Here is a 6,689-nt window from a genome sequence, read left to right as displayed (position 1 = left end):
CTCCGTACTCTACCAAGATAGTATGCGTTGCTCTGCTTTGGCAGATTCAACAACAACATGCGATCGAGGTAGTGGTAGGTATCACGGCATGGTAGGCATTACGAGTTGACGTGATTTAGATCTAATCTAAATGATGATGCGTATCATATACTCGATAGATCTAATCTAATCGTGGGGTGCATCTTATACACGATGTAGATATAATCTAATCATAAGGGTGCATCTTGTGCACGATTTAGATCTAATCTTAATCGTTTGGCACTAATTAATTACTTAATTAAACATGCATCACATACACAAGTAATTAACTAAATTTTTGTGATTATGTCATGGCCCTACTACGATCTTCTCAAGCCAATGAGAAGATCGGATGGTCAACCTAAGGTCAACAGCTTCTCAAGCTCCTTCCTTTGACCACCTCGTGTTGCTCGTGCCCTCCTCGTAACTCCGTCTCGAGTGGACCTTCCACCGCTTCAAAATTTACATTATAATTTTGAAACTCGAGTTACATTCGAGTCTAAATCTAATTTACAACCAGAATATAAGAGAAAGGCACGACGCGCAGGTTGTGAAAATAAAATAAAATAAAATAAAAATAAATACAGTACGCACATCACATAACGGCACGCAGGCCGTATTATGAATTACAACACATTTCCAAATCCAATTTGGGTCTTTGAGCCATGACTATCACAAAAATAATATATAATTCAAAATTATATATTTCTATAATTTTTCTGTAATTTTTCTATAATTTTTTACAATTTTTACGAGTACAATTTCCCGGCGGTTCCGTTTAGCGATTTTCAGGCGCAATCGCGAAACGAATCCTCTTGCGGGGCCAGGGGCAGCCCCCCTACTCGCGATCTAACCATCGCGAGGGTTCCTTTGCGATCTAACAGCGCCTTAGCCAGCTGTCCCAAAAAGTTTTGGGGCGAAACTTGACCGTTTTGGGAAAAACTTCTCTGTAGTCGAAGCCTACAAGTGTCGAGACACTTGTGCTTTGCTTCTACGAGAAAAATACCCATAAAAAACATAAAAATCATAAATTTACAGAATATTACAGAATTGAAAAGGTTTCATAAAACACAAAATAAACTCGTATTCGTCTTCGCACGTGGCGCTGATACCACTGTTGGGATTTTCGGGCCGCGAAAACCGCTTTTCGCGTCGCGGAAACCCCGAATCTCCCTAGCCAACGGATCCGTGCGAAGAATAAAATTTTTTGAAAAACTACGAGTACGAGTTTACCTAGATCTACACTTAGATCTACAAGGGAAAAAAGGTTATACCTTTGAAGCGAAGCCCTTCGCGTTCCCGCTCGTCCAACGGCTTGCCGGATCTCGAAGTTGTCAATGTAGACAACTCTCTAGAAGTATCCACACGAACAAGATGTGTTCTTTAACACACAAGGATGGAGAAGAGAACACCACAAGTGTGCTAGCAATTCTTGGTTCTCTCGGATGAGATTGGGAAAAGAAGATAGAAAAGAGAAAAAGAATGAATCTCAAGAACACTCTTCTTCTTCTTCTTTGTGACAATCATTCTACCTTTCTTCTTTAAACTCAAAACCACTCACCTTGTTTCTTCCTTGAAACTCACGGCCAAGAGAAGAGGAGAGGGAGAAGAGAATGGCTAGAGGAAAAAAGATCACATGAATGCAATTGAATGAATAATCAAATTTTCATTCACATCACAATTTGAGTGGCCGGCCACTACAAGAAGTGTAACCCCCTTCACATTAATCACAATTAATGTGGAGGCCACTAAAGAGAATAGTTGTAACCTCCATGAGGCGGCACATGTGATGATGTGGCACATCATCATTAGTTCTCCTAATGTCAAGTCACAAATGATGAGGCATAAAGTCAAGTCAAACTTGACTCTTCCTCTTCCTCTCAAGTCAAGTCAAATTTGACTTAATCTCTCTCATGGTTGATCTAATCTAACCATTTAATTCAAGCCAATTTAATATAATGAATCTAATTCATTTAATTAAATTGATTCAATGAGTCATAATCTAAATTAGACTCATTGAACACATGAATCAACTTGAGTCCAACTCAATTAGCCTAATTAGGATTATTCTTAATCCAATTTGATTCATCACATGAATCTAATCCTCTTGGTTCATCATATGAACCTAATCTCCATCCACTTGTTCTTTGTGTGTGACCCAATAGGTTCTTGTAACGTTGGCAATGTCCCTAAACTCATTTAGAAGCATAAGTAATGAGCGGTATCTAGCAATACATCATTACTACCCAAGTTACAAGAATGTTGAGATCCAACATCACCTTGTGACTACCAATTGTGACTCTTCACAATATATGACAAGTGTCCATCTATCCTAGACATCTAGATTGATCAATGTGAGGCATAGACCGTGTCATCCTCTAATCAATCTAAATCTTGAACTCCAAGTAGACTCACTCGATCAAATGAGCTCAATATCTCATATTGACTCATTTGGGCATGGCCATGCACTTCGTGGTCTCACTCTATCAAGAATATCGATGTCACTCCCGTCATATAGGAGGGATAGATCCCATCTACATCACTCACATCCCTCCGCATAATTTGTTACATACCCAGTAATCGCCTTTATAGTCCACCCAGTTACTAGTGACATTTGACGAAACTAAAGTACATAACTCCTTATGTAGGGAACCATGGTGACTTCAGGTCTAAGGACTAGTAGTCATACTAATAGCCACATGAGAAAGTATATGAAACTCATATAACGATCCATGATACTTTCTCATGGCGGGTCATTCAGTATACATTCTCTAATGCATACCCATGTGTCAACTTGATATCTCTATATCCATAACTTGTGATATCAAGTCATCGAGTTGACCTACATGCTAGTCTTATTGCATTAACATTATCCCTGAATGTTAATACTTGACTAGGAATGATTAAGAGTAGTGTTCCCTATATCATCTCACTATCGATTCAACCAATCAATTGATATAGGTAAGAACCTTCTACTCAAGGACATTATTATACTTATTTTATTTGGCACCAATACAAGTAAGTATAACAACCAAAAACCAAATGTCTTTATTTATATAGAATATGATACAACAGGTCCAAAATACAATCATTAAATGATTGGTTCTAGGGCTCTAGCTAACCGAAGGCGCCTTCCAGCCATGGAAGGCGCCTTCCACTGTGAAGGTGTGGAGGCGTGCAAAGGCGCCTTCGACTCCCATTGAAAGCGCCTCCAATAGTATTTCCAACCTTCGTTTTGCTCTTCTGCTGCTCCGATCACCTAAGTGATTGCGGTCATCCGGGATAGGGCTCACCCAAATGCATTTCCTGGTCTTCTCCTCGAGCAGGCTTCCGCTCCAGCTTCTCATACCTTAGAACGTCGCACACGTCCTTCTCGTCCACTGGTGTACTCTTCTGTAGCACTTCATCCCTCGGATGCACCGAGCCCATCGGCTCCCTTCCCGTGTCATCCTTCTCGTTAGCTGCGTCTTTCGCTCGACTTCCTGTGTTCCTAAGCTCCTGTACACTTAGACACAAGGATTAAATACTAACAGAACCTAATCTGACTTGGTTGATCATATTAAAACCAACACGGGGTACCAACACTTTCTTAGGCTTCTTCATCTTCAATGCCTCCTTTTTTGGGCACTTGGTGTGGTTATGGCTCCCCCTCTCATAGCAAGTAAGTAAATTATATGATCCTTCTTTATTTCTTTCTTCCTACAACTTGTTTAGGAATTTTTTACTTTCTTTACCCCTTCTTGGACTTGTCATTATTCCTCAAAGAGATGGATGGTTCCCACTCAACTCATCTAATGAATAGGGTCTTATATTCTTACTGATTCCCTCAATTATTTGAGTTTGAATTTTATCCTCTTCTTCTTCAATTTTATCTTATAATTTCTATTCTGGAACTTCTTTTTCTTGTTTGAGATTATCATGCTAATGCACTATTTTATTCTAAAGCTCCTTGGTATTTTGCATTTTTCAAATTCATCCAAGATTTTTTTGCCACAACTAAAAGGATTTAAAAGTTATAACCTCCATGTCTAAGCTTCTAATGGAACTTCCACTTGTTAACAACATCAAATCACTTAAGTTAGAAATGCAATGCTTCTCCATCAAATAGATTGTACGGTTGGCAATTAGTCCTTCCAAGCAAACGAGTTCCAATACTAGTTATGATTGGAAATGCAGTGAGACCTCTTAGATCTTCATAGCTTTAATATCACTTGTTAGAGCCAATGTATATAAATAGTCCAATAACTAACGAAGAATCAATAGCGAATGACCTATAAATAAAATCTTTCTATTCTTGCTATAGCTAAGCAAGACCATACAAAGTTTTGCGGTGGAAATAAAGTATTACGATAGTTGTCAATTCTAATCACTAATAAGATAAAGTGATGTAGTTTAGAACCTTCGTTCCTACTCAACAACTTATGACTCGTCGTCGGTGAGTCACTCTCACAAGTCCACCATCTTGCTCCATCACGATTAGCCTTCAAAGATAGAGAAACCTCTTACGAAAAGTTGTACAGTAAAGCTTAAAATAAGATGTAGAGGATTAGGTTACAAGGAATATAAGAGAAAGAGTTAATAGATTAAAACAATCCGTATTTCACCTGCCTTCAAGCGTATTCCTTAGTCCTCCTTTTATAGCGTTCATTCTCCTTCAATTTTACTTATTCTTACTGGTTTACTCATATGTTGTCAATCAGTTCACTGAATCCACCATTACTTGCTTTTCCAATAGCTTCACCATGTAGTCTACCAACGACTACCCCCAATGAATTGATTCATTTTAGCCCTCATGTAATCATAGTAAATTTATCAAATCAACGACAATTTTGGTCTTTTATAGTGTAGCTTTAGTCGACTGCAACTTGCCATCATTCAACACTAGAAATCGATTGACTCCTTAGTCGACTCAGCTCACTAATCACCTCCAGTTGACTGAAGCCTCAACTACAATCATCCTAATGATGGATCTTCAACTAAGTTGAGATCTAACCTCAACCAAGGATATAAGTCTTAATTAATTTTTACATATCACACATAAGCTTCCCTTTTGTAGCTTAAGGTTCTCCCACTAGGCACTCAAGTTCCTCAGATGCATCCACGACTCAGTCCACCTATCATCCTTAACTCGTCCTATGCATAGTTCACCTTCTTCCAACTCCAACATTATACCTTGATGCTCTTGTTTTTAATCTCTCTGATACCTATACCATTCTTCTTGAATCTCCACTAGAGCTCGGGCCACCAACCCACCAAATATGGTCGCACCAAGTCATGCTCCACAAGTTGCTCCAACACCACCTAAATGTTTTTCGTTCTGTGATCCATCGAATGATTCCTACAACCTTATCTGAACTCCATTAGACCTCAAGTCATTGAACATGTTACTTGAACACACCAAGTCATCATCCACACTCGACCTCGACCTCGACCTCGACCTCGACAAGTCACAAGCTCCAAAGGGTCCATACATATTCTACTAAATTCCTACACAACTTAAACACCTTTTATACATACATCAAATTTTAAGGTCAAAACCAACTACTTCAGGTACGATTACCAACAAGGTGCTTATAATTTTTATATTCTTTATAAAGTATATTTAGTCAATTATTTAGTTCTTTTATAATGTGGTGTGACTTTTTTCTGGACCCATACTCCCGAGAACTGTGTGCACCTGCTTCCACTTAATTCTTTTCTAAGATTATGGTATTTTCATTCTATGTATGTTGTAATTTCTTTTCTGTAACGATTGTGAGAAGAAAATTAGTTCTCCAAAACTTAGTTTCATGGTATAAAGTTCCTCCCCCTTGTTATCCTATCCATTTTTCCCTTCTTTTACTTGGTGTCACATGGACTGTTCCCTTCAAAGGAAAGAATATATACATTTGTCAACCATTAAAATAGAAAATCATAAATCAAAATGGATTTGAAAAAGAAAAAAAAAAGCTTGTATTTGAGCTTTATTCCATGAAAGTGATTCTTTGAAATCAAACAGAAGCAATATAGAGAAAATAAAAACAAAATCTGGTTTTATGTATTTTTTAGAAAGTTGATATTCTCAATTATTTTATTTACAAATGTATCTTGTTCCCTTATATAATGGCATATGGTATTTTCATTGTATATAAGGTTGTACTTCCCTTTCCATCATGATTCTGAGAAGAGAATTGAAACGTAAAAACATATTTTACATTAAATAAGGAACAATTAGAGACTTACGAGACTAAGAAGCACGGTACTTAACAAGGACAAAAGATTGGCGATTCCAATCAACAAATTTTGCCATGCCTGAAAAGTACTACCAAAGTACTTTCAAATAGTCCTATGTAAACAGAGAATACACACAAATCCGGGTTCAGAACATAGAAGAAAATAACCTCAAACTAATTTGAATTGTCTATGATTTGCACTCTTTAACTAGCATAAAATTCAATAATCCTTCTCAAATTATTAACTCATGAAAATTTTATCAAGGATAGCTTCAAAAGAAAAACAATCCATGGATCTCACTAGAATAATGAATTACCACTCTGATTCACGTAAATCCAGAGTTTTAGTGTGGATACAATGAAAAACTCGGCATTGCTGGTTTTTCATTATAGACAAGTAATATTTAGTCTTCCCTTGAGACTTCTAAACGAAGAGTTTTCAGTAGCATACAAAGCAAG

This window comes from Zingiber officinale, chromosome 5B, assembly GCF_018446385.1.
Source record: "Zingiber officinale cultivar Zhangliang chromosome 5B, Zo_v1.1, whole genome shotgun sequence".
NCBI lineage: Eukaryota > Viridiplantae > Streptophyta > Magnoliopsida > Zingiberales > Zingiberaceae > Zingiber > Zingiber officinale.
Note: the sequence above shows the minus strand (reverse complement) of the source record.